Source organism: Amia ocellicauda, chromosome 14, assembly GCF_036373705.1.
Source record: "Amia ocellicauda isolate fAmiCal2 chromosome 14, fAmiCal2.hap1, whole genome shotgun sequence".
NCBI classification, from domain to species: Eukaryota; Metazoa; Chordata; class Actinopteri; order Amiiformes; family Amiidae; genus Amia; species Amia ocellicauda.
The window spans coordinates 31,985,197-32,004,672 of NC_089863.1; positions in this window are offsets into that span (position 1 = coordinate 31,985,197).

The following is a 19,476-nucleotide window of genomic DNA, read 5'->3' on the forward strand; positions in this document are numbered from 1 at the left end:
TTCATCATTCCACATCATAAACACTTTCTAGTTTACCCTATTTTGCAAAACCGTTTTTAGGTGCTCAAGTCCATCTTAATCAAAGTGTTCACAACTCTCTGTGTGAAGAAGTGTCTCCTGTTTTCCGTCTTGAATGCCTTGAAGCCCAATTTCCATTTGTGTCCCCAGGTGCGTGTGTCCCTGCTGATCTGGAAGAGCTCCTCTGGTTTGATGTGATTGATGTCTTTCATGATTTTGAAGACTTGAATCCCCACATAGTCTCCTCTGTTCCAGGGTGAAAAGGTTCAGTTCCCTCAGTCTCTCAGTAGGACATTCCCTTCAGACCTGGAATAAGTCTGGTTGCTCTCCTCTGTACTGCCTCTAAAGCAGCGATATCTTTCTTGAAGTGTGGAGCCCAGAACTGTACACATGCAGTATCCAGATGAGCTCTAACTAGTGCATTGTACAGTCTGAACATTACTGCCCTTGTTCTCAATTCTACACTTTTGACAATATACCCTAACATCCCGTTTGCCTTTTTTATTGCTTATTGAGAGTGAGGAGTCCACATAGACTCCTAGATCTTTCTCATGCGTTACTTCATCTAGATCTGTACCTCCCATAGTGTAATTATAGTGGACATTTTTGTTACCTGCATGTATTACCTTGCACTTGTCCACATTGAATTTCATTTGCCAGGTGTCGGACCACAACTGAATATTATCCATATTGATTATATTAATTCTTGATTTGATTGATTTTTTAATTGGAGATATTGTTCTTTACCAATACCAAACTTCTGTTCCAAATCATTGAATGTGAGGAGGTTATTCTTTTCAAATATATGATGTCAATGTGTGATACCTTTCCTTTTCCAAATGCTGAAGACTATTGGAGTTTTATTAATCATCTGAGACATTCAGATGGTAGAGTCAGAATTTGGCGTAAACAGAATGAGAACATGGATCCATCATGCCTTGTTACCACTGTGCAGGCTGGTGGTGGTGGTGTAATGGTGTGGGGGATGTTTTCCTGGCACACTTTAGGCCCCTTAGTGCCAATTGGGCATCGTTTAAATGCCACGGCCTACCTGAGCATTGTTTCTGACCATGTCCATCCCTTTATGACCACCATGTACCCATCCTCTGATGGCTACTTCCAGCAGGATAATGCACCATGTCACAAAGGTCGAATCATTTCAAATTGGTTTCTTGAACATGACAATGAGTTCACTGTACTAAACTGGCCCCCACAGTCACCAGATCTCAACCCAATAGAGCATCTTTGGGATGTGGTGGAACGGGAGCTTCGTGCCCTGGATGTGCATCCCACAAATCTCCATCAACTGCAAGATGCTATCCTATCAATATGGGCCAACATTTCTAAAGAATGCTTTCAGCACCTTATTGAATCAATGCCACGTAGAATTAAGGCAGTTCTGAAGGCGAAAGGGGGTCAAACACAGTATCAGTATGGTGTTCCTAATAATCCTTTAGGTGAGTGTATATATATATATATTTATTTTGAAAACAACTGTTAATTCATACTATAGTACTTCAGTGAAATAACTTTCAGTACATTTAAACATTTTTTTATTTTCATTGAGTGTACTTACTTTTAAGAGGGGTCTTCGGTCTGAGAAAGATATCTTGAGGAGATGCGCGAAAAGGCACCTTTCTCCATATAGTCTCGAGGATATCTCTCAGACCGAAGTCTCGCGAGAGCACTTTCAAATAATGAAGCTGAAACACTTTTTGACAATATAATCAAATGCATTTATTTATTATTATTGTTATACATACCTATGATATTTTAAAGTTGTATAGGTCAATATATTAAAACAAGTTGTATGGATACCACATCTGTAGGCATTTAATCGGACGTGATCCTCCCCGACTGTAACAGCTGTACAACTGTGCTGACAGAAGGCGCTTACCCAGCAATATATTTAGTTGCTACAACGTTGTGGCAACGTTGTGTGTTAGCAGGGCATCACGTGAATTCCATCGGACAATGTGATATTCCCAACGTGGAGCCAATGTCTTCTGCCAATGCTGACGATCGCCAACCATGCCAACCACATACCAATGTAGGCCCAATGTTGTCATGTTTACTGGGTCCTTGTCAGGCCAGGCGAAAACATTGTTCATTGAAATAATAACATTGCAGAGGGGCACCAGACAAGGCTGTCCTCTCACCCCCTCACTATATTTCTTGAACTAGTAGCTGCTGCAATAAAACAGAACGACAACATTTTCAGAATTCAAACTCTCAGTACAAACCACAAGATCAGTCTTTATGTAGATATAGTTTTGTTCTTCCTTCAAAATCCCTTAGGTTTACAAGAAGCTAAAGTCATAAATACATGCATATGCAATGCTGCAGCCTCCTAATAACTCCTGCTCTCCCATTCACCACTGGACATATAAAACACCTACCTCCACCAATCTGTCAGAGTTATTCCATCTACATTTTACTCCACTTATATAAATCATAGAAGATGACTTTAACTAATGGATGAACTTTCCACTCTCCATCATTGTCAGAATTGCAACAATCTGCCCAACATTTTCACCATGGTTCCAGTACAACCTACAACCACTTGGTTACAAACAGTCATTCAAAAATGTAAGAAAAAAACTCAGATTAAATTAACCACATTACAGAAAAGTAAACTCCAAGGAGGCCTTGATGCACCAATTGTTTTTTCAATACTACTTGGCTAATCAACTACAATATATTATAAAATGCCTATACTCAAATAAACACATCAACCCATGGATAGGGATGGAACAGGCTGTATGTAAAGACATTTCAATTATTGACTTACCCTTCATAGCCCCAACTGTAAAATGTCATAAGTGCTTTAAGAACACTGTAATCTGCACTGTAACTCTGACAGATTGGTGGAAAATTAACAAAATCACACAGTTTACAATGACATGCTGCAAGTGCACCCCAATATGGTCTAATCCTGAATTCCTTATTAACAAAACACCAATATTCTTCAGCACGTTGAAAATGAAAGGTATTACACATTTATATTACAAATTTGAAAATAACAACCTCCTCACCTTCACTGATTTGGAACAGAAGTTTGGTATTGGTAAAGAACAATTTCTCCAACAATTTTATAAAATGTAAAATTAAAATAATCAATTACAATTTACAACCACCCCCTTTACTGGAAACAATAAACAAAATATCCCTCTCCAAGAAACCCTTATCAAAATGATATAAGCTCTTATCAGTGCTTAATTTGTTCTTTGTTCCGGATCCGGGACCTCTCGGGTTTTGAATGTCTGTGTTTTGGTACCTATTATTTGCGCTGATCAGGTACCTAACGTGGTAAACCCTCCCCCCCTCACATATTTTGCGTCACCAGAACTCCTTTCAATCCCATAATGCACTGCATCTCAAAGATGGAAGAAAGCCGGAGTTGTCTCTCTTGTTTAGATAGAGGATCTTTGATATTTTAGTTCACTACAGAGAGAATAGAAATTAAACATAATAAATAATGTGTGTTTGGTTTTTATTCTTATCAGAACATTTGCTTTAACTAAGAAAATGCTCCTCTCAGCTCGCACAATGTTTGTCTGTGTTTCCCTCAATTTGAAGTGAAGCAAAAACCCTGCAAAATCCGGGCACTACTCAGCACAGAGGGAGATAGAGCACTTTCTACACACTGATGTCACAGTAGTATGTTAAGAGAAGCTCCACCCCCCTCAAAAATATGTCTAGTTCACCCTGTCAAAAACTTTTTCTGTGTCTAATGATACTATTATTGTTTTTAATTTATTCTGTTTTGTTATGTTCATTAAATTTAATAGGTGACGCATGTTGTTTGAAGAATGTCTACCTTTGATGAAGCCAGTTTGGTCGGGGTGGATAAGCACTGGAGTTACAGATTTTTTATGGGTGGCTAGAGCTTTACTTATTATCTTAAAGTCTGTATTTATGAAAGATAGGGGGTATCACTAGAGCATAGTGTTTGGTCCTTGTCCGGTTTACGTAGTACTGAGATAAGGGCTGTGTTCATGTGTGGCATCTTGGGGTCTTATAGTTTGACATGCAGTCGATTGCTTTTTCAAAATCGTTTGCTAAAAAAAGGTGTGTCCAATTTGTCTACTTGTTCTTTACTGAGCTTTGGGAGTGTTATGTTGTTTAAGAAGAGTCAATATCTGCTATTTTTCTCTGAGGGATTGATATAAGTTATTGTAGAATGTGCGGAAAGTTTTATTTATGTCCTGTGGAGTTTGTATGGTATTACCCTCTGAGGTCTTAATCACTGGAATGGTACATTTTCCCTGTTCTTGTTTAAATTAGCTTGCCAAATATTTTCCAGATGTATCGTTATATTCAAATAAGTTGTGTCACAGGAACTGTGTTTTTTTTATTTAAAATTTCATTGAGTTTGATTTTGGTTTCTCTTAATTCCTTTTGAACTATTTCTGTGTAGTTTAATTTTTTGTTCCAGATCATTTTCAAGTTCTCGGCCATTTCCCATAGTAATGTTGATGATATTTCTGGAGAATCATTCATTTCCATGAAGAATGTCCACTGTCTCTTGAAAAATGTGTCAAATTCAGCATCTGCAGAGACATATTGAGACACCATCTGGTGGAAGGTTTTTTTAAGTGTTGGTTGTTTAAAGTGAATGTGATTGCTGCATGGTTGGATGTTATAATGGGATTGACTGTAGTCTTTGATATATCTGACATGATGGAGTTACTAGTTAAGACGAAGTCAATGCGAGAAAATGTTTTGTGAACTGGGGAGTAGTATGTGTATTCTCTGGTTAATGGATTTTGCCAGCTATCCCCAATACCAAATTCATTGCTATACTGCCTGACTCTTTCCGCAGTGCCACAATCTGGAACGATTAATGGTATTTGACCGATCCATTGGGCGACTGTGTTAAAGTACCCTCTAATGACAATTATTGAGAAATCTAGTAGATTTGTGAAGAAATTATGGTATTTGTCCCATAAATACTTGCAATGGTAATATTGTTATTGTTAAGGGCAGCATTGATTATAATGTAATACCCTTCAAGATCAGCCACACTGGTTTTATGAATTAATGGAAAGTTTTTGTTAATTAATAATAAATGCCTATTTTAAGTGAGAGATGGGTCTCTTGCAAAAGGCATATATCTGCCTGCAGTTTATGCAGGTGATTAAAATTTGTATTTCTTCTTGCCTGTGAACTAATGCCCCCCCCCCCCCAATGTTCCAACTGGGAGATACAAGTGATGTGTAGTGAGTCTAAATGGGTTGATGTAAATGATAATGGTGTGAGTGTGGTGTGTGTAGTAGTGATATTGTGAGTGGTGTCTGAGTACAAAATAGGGCTATAGCATGTGTTGTTAGATAGGTAGTAGTATTAGTGAGGGTGATGTGGTTTCTATCTGTGTGTTGGCAATGTCTCTGTATAATAATCACAATTACTATTGTGGTGCACAGCCTTACCATCATGTTATTATTGCCATCATGTGTCACAATTAACACATAATGTCATAACTTTAGTGTGGTGTTAATCACATTAGTCAGAATTATCGCTGCAATCCATAGCATTAGCCTCATGTTAGCATTACTATTATAATGATACAGTTAGGTCCACAAATATCTGGACAGTGACACAATTGACATAATTTTGTCTCTGTATGCCACCACAGTGGATTTGAAAGGAAACAATCCAAACACAATGGATTTGAAGGGCAAACACCCCCAAGAACAAGCAGGAACTAAAGACAGCTGCAGTACAGGCCTGGCAGAGCATCACCAGGGAAGAAACCCAGCATCTGGTGATGTCTATGGGTTCCAGACTTCAGGCATTCATTGACTGCAAAGGATTTGTCACCAAGGTTTAAAACCACAATTAATTAATGATTATGTTAGTTTGTCCAGTTACTTTTGAGCCCTTAAAATTGGGGGACCACATATAAAAATGTGTGTAATTCCTACACCATTCACCTCATTTGGATGTAACTACCCTCAAATTAAAGATGAAAGTCTACACTTAAAATAATCTTGATTGTTTCCTTTAAAATCCATTGTGGTGGCGTTCAGAGCCAAAATGATGACAACTGTGTCACTATCCAAAGTATTTATGGACCTAACTGTATATCAATATTAATACTATATATGAATACATTTAGCAACTTCACATAGAAAGGCAGAATTATAAACAGAAATGTAGAGAGAGGGAGCGAACGTCCATGTGTGTGTTTGCATGTGTATGTGTACAAGAGGTAGTTGGCAATGAGTGAGTGTGTGTGTGTGTGTGTGTGTGTGTGTGTGTGTGTGCGTGTGTGCGTGGGTGTGTGTGTGTGCGTGCAATGGGCACATTAGATTTTCCAATTCCATGATGGTTAAAGCTACCAGTAAAGCCAGTGTGCAATGTCTTTGTCTCAGAACAACTGTCCTTCTATGTAAAGTTTATTCATTATGAGTGTTGCTCACAACCTACTGTCTGACTTTGTGACTTTGATTATTGCATTGCCCCACACTTGGCTCTTAGACCCTTTTGCTTCAAAGGCCTTCTGCCTAGGACCTTGACACATGACAGCTGCCTACTGAACACTTGAGACTTTAATTTATCCAAGAAAATTACATTGGAGAAAGGATACACAGACCCAAGACAAAGCTTCCCTTCCAGCTGGATTTAAGTTTGGATAAGTAAATGCTAATTGCTTTTTCTGAACCTCTATGAACAACGTACTCTGTAATGGTCTTGCTATAATTTTTTGCTTTTTGAAAAGGCAGTAGGTTATTTATTTATTCTATTATTTTACATACAATACTGTGCAAAGGTTTTAGGCAGGTGTGAAAAAATTTAAGTATGCTTTCAAAAATAGCCATGTTAATAGTTAATGTTATTTATCAATTAATTAAATGCAATGTGAGTGAACAGAATAAAAATCTAAATCAAATCCATATTTGGTGTGACCACCCTTTGCCTTCAAAACAGCATCAATTTAGGCAGCCTCAGTTGCTTCTCTCTTCCTGTAATCCCAACCTGGTTTTCTGCTCCTCATATGTACCCCTCGCAAAGTTTAGTTGCACAGCACTTGTGCTTTGTTTATACCTTGAAACCTTGACCTCTTGCTTTGCCCCTCGACCTCGACCTCTGACTCTGTTTGACTGATCGCCCGACCCTTGATTGTGACCATGACAACCCCTTTTGCCCAGCCTTTGATTGCCCTGTCCTGCTGGTATTTGATTACGCCACAATGGACCGCAAACTGGGTCCCCCTGTTCCCGTGTCCCGCACAGCGTGACACTGACACTGTCCATGTTGTAAATGGATGTAGCTGAACTGGTTGCAAGGGCATCCCTCACCAGTTGCTGATCGTAGACCTTACTATGTTTTATCTTTCTTTCAAAAATCAGCAGCAAACAGTGTTTTTATATTCAAAGTGGTGTTCTTTGGCAAAGTTTTATTTTCCTTCTGAAACTGTGTGCTTTGTTTTGTATCTTTTGTGTGTATAGTAATATATCTGGATTAGGACTGGCTGTTCACATGCTGTTAAAGGTTTTGGTTAATTTGATGCCGAAATTCAGATCGCAATACTATGCAAAGCTTTCAATCATAATCTTTTGCTGCAGGCAAGTCCTTTTTTCCAGCGAACTGTGCATTTCCAAATATTGTATAATGTCTCTGTCAATACTAGCCACTGCTGCAGTCTTCCCAATCATCAAGGCAGTACTTGTTCTATGGCCATCTTCGTCCCTCAACCCAGTTGCATGATTTTCAACTTTGATTTTTATTCTGTTTACATTTTTCAATGGATATCTTCCTAGGCTATCCCTGTGCATTGCAGGGCTATTTTGACTCAATCAATTGGATCATTTAGGGCCATATGTGTGATATATGGTCAATTGGCAGCTGATGTGAAAAGGATATCTTCCCCAGAGCTTTGAAACAAATAGATGGGTGATCAGATGCCTATTTGACTTTTACTGATTACAGTGACTTTAGTCATTATTCTCCTTGCACACTCCTGTAAGGAATGTCACTAGATATACTCTCTCCAACTAAAAGTCCCTGCTGTCTCATTGCACTAATGGTGCACTCAAATCTACTTGTAATGTGTTATTATACTGCATCCTGGGCACACATAGCCTATAATGGGCACTGTGGGTGTTTATATGCCTTAACAGTGCCTGGGGTTCTTGTTAGAAATAGTGCATCAGAGATTAAGGGAGAAAATACAATCTGTTTCTGGGCTTGTGCTTTCCAGAGAGAGAAGGAAAATGCCGAAACAGTCAACATCATTGTGCTGTGTGTGTGTGTGTGTGTGTGTGTGTATAAGGGGCTCTGTTAAACTGTGAAGACCCTGTATAGGAAGTTGAAGAAAGTGTTTATTGATAATTATATAATGTTTTATATTAATACTAGCATTAGAAGTAGTTTGTATACAGACTGAGCAGATTAAGATTTAGCAGGACAAGTAAAGGGTCAACAAGGTTGGTTTGTTAGAATCTCCTGTCAGTAATGAAAGATTACATAGTGCTGAAATAGCCTACAGATGTCTGCTGTGAATTTGTTTATGACTTAATCGTTTCTCAAGATAGGCAGAAATTGTTTCTGTTAATGGGCGATTGACACTAGGTAAATGACGACCGTGGGATCGCATCTTCCTAGTGCACATACTACTTTCGTCCAAGTGCATCTGTTGAAAACTAGAACCCTAATTCTCACTTACAGTCTGCTGTTTTATAAGACCCAATTTATCAAATTAAATCAGTTCAGTTTTGGGTGGTCATTTTTAATTGTAAAAAATATAATGTCGAAACACTAAGTGATAATCATGAATTAGGAAGTATGCTCTCTATATGTCTTTCTCTCTCTCTATTATTATTATTATTATTATTATTATTATTATTATTATTATTATTATTATTATTATTAGTAGTAGTAGTATATACTCATTTTGTGTGATGGGGCACCCTCTTGTGGCATAAAGTTATATTACAGTATTGTCTTATCTATATTAAATTGGATCTAGTGATTGAGGTGATTGATTATTTTATTACATGTGTTTGAGGTCTTTTCCATGCCATTGAAAACAAAGCGGAAATGTCAGACAACAAAATGGTGGAGATGCATAGCTTGCCCTAGAGAGTCGGCTTTCAAAGTATGAAGCAATTAAATGCTTGCAGTTGGCCACATGCCTGGACCCACACTTTAAAATGGATTTGTGTTCCAGTGATGAAGTGGAGACCATGAGAGAACTGCTCTTCACAATGGTCAACTGTCTCCTGAGGAGAACTCCAGACATTCCCACAACCCCTCCACCTAAGTCCAAGTTTTTCACTACATGACTGACCATTCAAGTGGAAGATGCATGAGTATGGCCACTTCTGATGCTTCAGTGGAGAGAGAGAGCCATGCATCACCAGAAGATTCTGATCACTTAGCTTACTGGAAGGAGAAAACAAGAAGTTTCCCTACTTGACAAAGTCAGCCTGCAAGTATCTGGCCATACCAGCTCCATCTGCACTAGCTGAAAGATTGTTTAGTGTGCCTGGCAAAGTTTATAGACCTGAGCATTGTAACCTGTCTGACATAAGTCTTTTGTTTTTGCATGTTGTAAAAAGAACACAAAGTGCATTTTGTTCTCTTTCAATTTTGGTTTTTACTCCATTAAATGCACTGTGACCACATGCATAATCTATTGAAATTAAAAGGTTATATTAATCAACCTGTTTGAGTATTATGCTATTTTAATATCTGACAGCCCATGAGGTACATTTTGGTCATTTAGACAATGTAAGGTGTATATACAGTATTGTTTTTCTTTGGTTTGTTCTACCACTCTTTGTTTATTGACACAATTAATATGGTAATATCAACTATCTACCATAGCACTGAATATAATAACAGATTTCAAGACAGTTTTGCCCTAGTACTAAATCATTGTACGGAAGTAGGGATACTTCAGAATGAAATGGAATTAAAATTAAATTGGAATAAGAAAAAGGAATTGGTGTGGAAGGAATGTCAGGTTGGAATTGAGTTTGCAGAATTTATCTCTGGGGAGATTCCTACACAGCTCAGCCTTGGGGAACAGTGTGGTTGACTATGCCATTACTGATATAGACCCACAATTAATAAGTGCCTGTATAGTTAGGCAAAATACACCCCTATCTGATCATAACCACCTAATGGGGCAGCAGTGTGGAGTAGTGGTTAGGGCTCTGGTAAATGCAGTAAATGCCCAGCTGTATAAAGGGGTAAAATGTACAAATAATATGATGTACTGTAACAATTGTAAGTCACCCTAGATATGGATGTCTGCTAAGAAATCAAGTAATTGTAATAATACTGCACTTAGAACAGTCAACACAAAACACCCAACGACAAGAATCCCCAGCAAAGTCATTCAACTCCACCCCAGTTATGAAGATGTGAAGATACAACAAGGCCTCTCCAGCTCCCATCCTGAGTTCTGCTCTTCACTTCATGTGAGAGGAGGGCTCCGGGTTCACCTGTATTTATTATTTTGTGATAAACTTGTTACTTCATCATCTGATTATCCCGAGAATTCATAAAACCACTTCACACTCACACTGCCGAGGGTGATATAGTTGCCCAGAGAGCCATGAGGGGCCGCAGTGCGAGTTCGGTGGAAGGATCACAGCAGACACAGTCTTGATTCATAATTTTTTATGTTTTTTGGTTGTAGGGGGAAGGGATTAAAAGTTAATATTTACAGGCCATACTAAAGACAAGGAGTGAGAGAGAGTCTTTATGAAGGCATCTTCACTGCAGAGATACCATCGCAGTCTGTGCTCGCTCTCTCCATCACACTCTTCACTCGAAAGCCACGTCTGGGATCTGCCCTTGAGCCTGAAGGGGAAGAGGGAGAGAGAGAGTGAGCAGGAGGGAGAGACAGAGACAGAGCGTGGGAGAGAAAAAGAGAGAGGGTGTAAAAAAGAGTCCCACTCGTTCTCCTGCAGACACCTGCAACACAACACTACTGTTAACAAGACGCAAGACACATCAGCACACACACTAATGCATCTATCAACACACACTGCTGTTAACACACTAGTGTGCACATCAGCAGTCAGCAGTCAGCTTCAGCACTACGCACTTCTGTGACAACTCTGGGTTCATGTCGGACTGCAGGCAGAAGATGGAACGCATCTCTTGCTAGGCAGTGGTCAGCGTGGGCACGGGGGTACCAGTCACTGCAGAATAGTAGAGACCTCCCATCTTCCTTCAGACTGTATAGTCCGCTATAGTCCAGTCTAGTGCAATTTCCTGTAGTCTAGCTCAGCACTACACTGTTCCGCCCCGCCCTCAGTACAGCCCCGCCCCACTCACCTTCTTTAAACACTCCACTGACAGTGAAGGACTGTAATGTGTTCTGGAAGAGAGAGAGAGACACCTGTCAATCAATCAATAAATCAGCTGAACAATACATCAATCATTGAAACACTCCCTCTCTCTCTTACACACACTGTGACACCCAGAGAGAGAGACAGACAGACGCAAGCAGGTCAGTGGTCACTCACAGTGTAAGCATGGACGTCCACCACGAAGGAGCTGGTGTCGTGCTCTGTATTGGGCAGCTCATTAAGGAAGGCCGTCGCTCTCTGGTGTGTGGGCTTAAGTAGCTGGAACCACGGGGCTGTAGCTGGAGGGGCAGGGGGCACAGGTTAGAGGGACGCACAGGAGTCCATCACACTGCACAATACAATACACATACAATAGCCATCATTTGCACTATCGATGGCTTGTAGTGCATCAGATCAGCTTGTATTGTACATTATTTGCAAGCCACCAAATACTGTGTATTATCTGGAATGCTGACATATGAACTGTCTATTCTACTGCTTTACATCTCTCCTGTGACTTTTGTACTGTGTCCATATTACTGTATATATATATATATATATATATATATGAATATAACTTAAAAACATCCGTGCACTACAGCGTCTTCACTTCTATGAGTTGCTGGCCCAAATAAGGCAAAAATATATAAAGAAAATGAATATATCAACACTGCTGTTTCGACACTACCTGATGAAGACACAGTAGTGTCGAAACGCGTTGTGAGTGATTCAAAAAATGAAAAAAGTCTGGTCTAAATAACTAATAAATGAGAGTGTTGGTATAAAATTTAATTTTCTTTATATATAATATATATATATGTATATATATATATATATATATATATATATATATATATATATATACAGTTTCTACTTCTACTCTAGTGTATTTTCCTGGATTGGTGTGGTTGATATTGTTATGGTGTGTGTGTTCAGTGTCTCATTGTGCATGTCTTCAGTGCCTGTGTGTGTGTGTGTGTGTGTGTGTGTGTGTGTGTGTACAGGTTTTTGTGATATATGGGGACTTTTTATGGTTACAAACTGGTAATTACAAGGTTATTATGCTATAAATGTGAAATGTGGGGACTTTGTCTAGAGTCCCCATTTGTCAAATCGCTTAAAAAACATACTAAATGATGTTTTATTGAAAATGTGAAAATGCAGAAAGTTTTTTGTGAGGGTTAGGTTTAGGGGATAGAATCTATAGTTTGTACAGTATTAAAATCATTATGTCTATGGAAAGTCCCGACAAGGACTTTGTGTGTGTGTGTGTAAGTGTATGTGTGTGTTCAGTGCCTGTGTGTGTGTGTAAGTGTGTGTGTGTGTGTTCAGTGCCTGTGTATGTGTTCAGTGCCTGTGTATGTGTGTGTGTGTGTTCAGTGCCTGTGTGTGTGTGTAACTGTGTGTGTGTGCATGTGTGTGTAAGTTCAGTGCCTGTGTGTGTGTGTAAGTGTGTGTGTGTGTCTGTGTTCCATCACGATCACACTCACTGGGGTCTTTCAGCTCCCTGTCATGGTCACTTCCCAGACTGTGCACAAGAGAGCTGGAGAGAGAGGGGTCAGCACTGTCACACACTGACCAGAGTGAACTGACTGACATACACCCATATACTGCAATTCCCTGTACTATTAGCAGCAGCAAAACAAAGGATCTTCAAATATTCACAACAGAGCAACACACCATGTACTGCCAAATGTGAAGACTGAGAAGAAATCAAGACACACCAACACACACACAACCTCTGTGAGACTTGCTGGCGAACTCAAATAGCGTGATACTGGCGAGATACGAAAAATAAATGTCACATTCTCTTTCTCTGTCAAAAACAAGAATTTAAACATCAATACTGATCTCTATCTAAGCATAAACACATCTAAACTCGCCATTACTATCAATGAGATGACTCTAATGCGACCACGTGGTTTGTGCCTATACACAGCAGCAGCTGCACTGAGATACATCGCACACAGAGCGCAAACCGACACAGAGAGAGAGAGAGAGAGAGAGTGTGTGTGTGTGTGAGTGTGTGTGTGTATGTGCGTGTGTGTATGTGTGAGTGAGTGTGTATGTGTGTGTATGTGTGTATGTGTGCTTGTGTGTGTGTGTGTGTATGGTTTCACAGGTCTTGTGAAAAGGGCGATGTCGGGTGGACAATTGATCGTGTTGGTGCTCGTCCTGTCCAGTCGGGATCACAGCGCCTTCAGTCCAGGCGGCGGTGCCGTGGTCACGTGTTTCCTGTGTGACACTATTTGGGGATTTTGACACTCTCTCTGTCTTGCACCCTTGTCGGAGTGCCCATCCACCCCCCAGACGATTTAGTATTCAATAACTCAAAATCGAGAAAGACAAACCTTTCGATGAGTAATACACACGTTGGCCTCGTCGATGCCTGTAACTGTTTGCGTTGGCGAAACAACGCATGTTCTCCACAGTACAATAGCAATTTGCGTGTCTTTCTCTTAGCAATTTGTCTCTCTTTCAGCAATTTGTGTCTGTCTCTCTCTCTCAATAACAGATCCACTCTGAGAATCCCTACGCACAACATTCCATTACTGCCCAGCATTCTGGCTTCTAGTATGATGTCATGACATTACATGACGTGTGTGCTGTACTGTACTGTACTGTGTATACAGATAGGGTGACCAGATTTTCAAAAGTAAAAACCGGGACATATTGCACAAATGTGTATAATAAAACTGACAGCACATGTTATTTGTTACAAAATATGCATTCTGAAAACGTGTTCATTTCCAGATATCTGCACTCCTTCATTTCCAGATATCTGCTAGTTGCCTTTCTTTTTTGAGCAATTGTCGCGTTTGCAACAATAACAAATGTGTATGACTTCTCCCTACATCAGGATCCCGATTACGTTATTCACAATCATTGAAACTGGTTCTGTGAACACAAAATCCCAAAGCATCAGTTTAGGTCCCAAAAGACATACTTTTTCAACAAATGTAGAAGCATTATCACCTGCTTTCACACAAATGTCAGATTCACTAAGCCGTTTTTGATGAACCCAGCACACATTTGTGTTCATAAAGCACCGCCTCCACCAGTGACACCTGGTGTGTTCGTGTAGAAAGTGCTGCCATTCAATATACCAAACTCCAATCACTAAACTCAACACACTGGGAACTGCTCATCAAAGTGTGGCTGTTCAGAACTGCTTAATGATTTTTTTAAGACAAGTTCTTTTTTACACCTTTTCCTGAGATCAGGAGCCATTAATCAAACTTCCAGGTCGAATAGCCATTTCTGTTGGAATTTCATGCATAAATTATAACAGGGACAACCTATGGACCGCCTAGACAGCACAATCCCAAGAAAAAGGGAGCAAATTGTGGATGATGGATGAAAAAAAGATGCTCTAAACCAATGAAGCATGCCGATTCAAGCTACAGCAATCCCGTAAAGTTTTTGCAACAATCTGAAAGGTTAAATGCTGGTGTTCACTGAATATTAAAGATTTACTTTTATGTCGGTGTCTTTGAATAAGGTTAAAATGTTTAAGTTGAGATGTTATTTCATCTCGTTTCCTGTTAACATTTAGCGATATTTCAGGAAGAAAATAAATACATAAAAAAGAAACCATTGGAATAAGTAACGTGTTTTCCCATATGAAACGCTGGTATTGGTGCGTAAACAGTAGTGCTCTTACACGTATGCACACACAAGCTGTGATGCAGCTCCGAGGTGCTATCAGGGGCTGCTGTGAGAAGTGTGTGGTCAGCGGCGTGGGGCACTGGAGGATCCGCAGGCCTGTTGTGGTGGGTCAGTCTGGGTCAAAGTCCAGAACTGTTTTTTATCTGCAGTCTGTCCCTGGGTGAGGTCCAGGTCATATTTTTCCAAGAACAACAGCTACACAGCAACATCAGGTTGTGCTTATAGGACAGACGGGAGCTCCAGACAGGTTTCTTAGCAGGACACACCAGAGCACCCCAGCTAGCACACGGACAGAGTAGAGTCAACCCAAAGCACTGCAGAGAGGGGCTCATTGAATGTGCTGTGGGAGGTGTGCAGGGGGTCAGTGTGTCAGAGGAGATGCTGTGAAATGACACAGTTCCAGCTGGCCAGTCGAGATACACTCCTACTCTTTGGGAGGGGTAGACATCTATGACAGTCTTACGGTTATTGTGCATGGTTGTGCAACTGGTAGCCACACAGGTCAAACTCCAGGACTTGTCACTGTGCCCAAGCCCACAGATATCACTGTTTCCTTTCCTGCAGATTCCTTTATATGCGACTCCTATAGCAGCCCACTTTCCACTCCACCCTCTGTGCATAGCACTTGGGCACAGCCATTACATCTCTCTGGGTGATCGAGACCTTGCTGCTCCCTTACCCTCCGTTTCACCTTTCTGTTCCCCTCAGACAGAGACAGGTATTTGTACACTGTGTTGGGGTCCAGTATGAGCCGACAGGCATCTGTAGACAAGAGGGAGGTTAATGTCAATTAGAAACAACCCGAGCACAACATGGAATCCATTATTATTTGTATTATTATTATTATTATTATTATTATTATTATTATTATTATTAATAATAATAATAATAATAATAATAATAATAATAATAATAATAATAATAGGGTAGGGGTGGCAAAATGGGGAAAAGGAAGAAAGGAAAAAATATATTAATAATACATTCATTAATAATTCATCAATCATCCAGTACAGGATCAGGGCGAGCTGGATCTTAACCCAGCAGGCACAGGGTGCAAGGCACAGGACCCCAGTCCCTCACAGGGCTTCACAGACACACACACACCGCACTCACATGACTACAGGAGCAGCCAATCTACCGAAGCAGCCTGTTGTGGCAGGAAATCTGAGAACCAGGAAAAATCCGACTGCGGATTGGGGAGAACATGATAACTCCACACAAGCAGTCACCCAGGATCTATGACCGTTAATTATTGTGCCACCATGCAGCACCCTAATAATAATAATAATAATGAGATAGAGAAAGATGATGAACACAGTGGACAATACAAGGAAAGAGAGAGAACAAGATTGCAAATAATAATTATAATAACAATAGTAAAGTATCTGAGACTTTTTTGGTGCATTCTATTATTGCAGTATTTTTTTTTTTTTTAAGTAACATTTATATTATAAAAATACCTCCATCAGTGTGTCAGGATTTCACTAAAGAAATCAAATAGGTATGCGTCTTCCTGCAGCAGCTTTGTTCAGTGGCACTGTGAGCGTGTGGCTCCATGTGCACCGGGATGGAATTAGACGGGATGGAATTTTAATGCAGGCTTCCCATACGAAACAAAAATAAATATGTTTAATATATTCTTTAATATATATCGAATGACAAAATAATATGGATAATATATGTAAGAACATATTAAATACATTTTTAATATATAGAAATTGGCTGGATTTCATATATGTACCGATACAATAACACTATATGAAAAATATGTAGTTAAATTATAGTTGTCATATTCTTATAATATATTTTTAATATATTAAATCACATTTGAAATATTGTCATGTCTACATTTCACCACCAGAGGTCTCTCCCCAGTGTTATACCTCCCGTCTTTTCCATTCCTCTTCACCTCATTATTGAATTATTGCCCCTTGTTCCCCAATCCATTAGCACATCTGTTCCTCATTTCCTTGCTTCACCTGCTTCCTGTATATATACCCCTTTGTCTGCCTTTGTTCTCTGTCTTGCCTTCTCTAGGAGTTTGCATTGCTGAGTGTTTAGCTCAAAAAGCTCCAAAGCGATATAACCCTTGTCCATTGAAAACGGTAACCCCTTTGACCCCGTTGAAGAGACAGCCTCGCAGCTCTTGCTTAGGTAAAAATATCTGTGTTACTAAATAATCAGGAGGGCTTAAATAGAGCTCTTTTGGAGCTTCACTCGCGTAGGGAAAAATATCTGTTACTAAGGAATCTGGAGGGCATAAATAGAGCTCTTTTGGTGCTTCACTCGTATAGAGAAAAATAGCTATTTTACTAAAGAATCAGTCTGGCTTAAATACTTTTCGAGGGTTTGAAAACAGTTGAAGACCTCACCACCCTGTACATTCCTTCGGTGGCCCATCAACTCCACCCTCTAATATTATAATTTCAGTGGACTGCCAACCCCACCCATAAATATCCTAATTATCCAGTGGCACGGTACACGCCCCCTAGGAAGGGGCCCTCGAAGTTCAACTCAAGTTCAAGGTCAAAGGTCAAATCCCCCACAGCCCCCCCCCCCCCCTTTCTGAAAAAGTACCCTGTATTACTACTGTCAGGGACACTGAATCTGAGCTGTGACAGCTCTCCAATTCCTGAAGTCTTGGTCAGTCGATACACCGAGTTGTAGGAGACACTCATCATCATGTGGGGGTCAGTAAAGTTCACTGCGAATAAGGTGATGTCACCGTGCTGACCTGTAGGAAGTGGATGTGGTCCTCAGTGTGTGAGAGCTCTTCAGTGAGCCCTTCAGCCCGCCTCTCCGCCGCTCTGTGCTTCTCCTCAATCTGCTCCAGCAGCTTGGCCTGGCTTCTCTCAGTGGAGCGCACCAGAGCCCTGAAGACCTTTTCACTGTCCTCAACCTCTCTCTGGACACCAAGCTGAGGGGACTACAAAAACATAAGTGATCAACCGTGAAATTCTATCAAATCGCCTGTGATTTCACTAGGAGATATTTGGTGTAAAAGCAGCTAAATATCAGCTTTCTTCTTGAGTGAGAATAATCCCCTCAGTAGGGTTTGATCAGGACTCACTCTCCCAGGGTCCACAGCATGCCTGACGTCATTCACTGAAGTCTGTCTGTCCTGAATCTCCTGTTGCACTTCTCCCTCAGTCTCCCCCAGCTGAGGCTGTGGACAGACAGAGGGACACAGACACTCCAGTCACTGCTGTTAATCAACAGCAAGGAAAACCCATTCTTACCAATGGAGAAGGAAGCTTGTTACATGAGCACAATTATTATTATTATTATTATTATTATTATTATTATTATTATTTATTTATTAGCAGATGTCCAGAAAATTTGAGAGCAATAATACAGTGCAGATCAAGCCATAATACATTTACACATTTAGAATTTACACAAGTGTATATGAGATACAGTAAACAATATATAAAGTCTTACATCCTTACAATTATGTTGATAGGTATTTAATAGATCTTTATTTGATTATTGACTCTTGCTATAGAAATAGTTTAAAACCACGAATCATACATCAAGCTTTCACTTGTCTCGGGGAGGATGGGGCAGGAGCTGCTCGAATCTGGAGATCTTATTGGGTTTCAAACCTGAAACTGACGTTCAGATACTTTCCAGAAAGCTCCCCTTCTGCTCTGCCCACACTGTCTCTGCAGGGACGGTGTTGTGAGTCCTGTGGTCAGTCTCACTGCACTGCACACAAACACAGATCTAGTCTTCTCTGCAGAACAGCTCCAGGACTCTCTGGTGCTTTTTGCACAGCCTGTCTTCAAGGTCATTCACAGGCTCAGTCAGTCTTTGTGTCCTCTTTGGTCCCACTCTCTGATGGGGCTCCAGGTGAGTCTGGCAGTACGAAGCCTGACACACCAGGCAGGATTTCACAGCCCTGAGCTTCCTCCCAGTGCAGATATCACAGGGCACTTCTCCAGGCCTCACCTTCTTCAACTGCTCACAAATCTCAGCAAGTGTTGACACTGAGATCTCCTTACACCATGGGCACTGGAACACATCACAGCTGTCCCAGTACCCTCCAATACACGCCTTGCAGAAGTTGTTCCCACAGGGAGTGGGGACTGGTCTGGTGAATGTATGCAGACATATAGAGCACTGGAACAGCTCCTCAGACAGGAGACTTCTGGGGAAAGCCATTCCTGAGGACACAGGAGCAACAAGAGAGACGATCAGAGGAGGAGATCAGCAGAGGTGGAAAGAGTACTGAAAAAGCGTATTGTCTCTATATTGTTTGAATGTCATATCAATCTATAGCCTTAAATGTACTGATACATTTCGCTAGCTCACATCTTTATATATATTAAATAAATACAGTCAGAACACCGACCAAAAGCCGGACTAAATTTGAGACGGCTCAGGGCCGGCCAAATAACGGGGTCATATTAGTTACTTTGAACAAAGCATTGTCACATGACCTACAAGCAAACACTAACATACACACACACACACA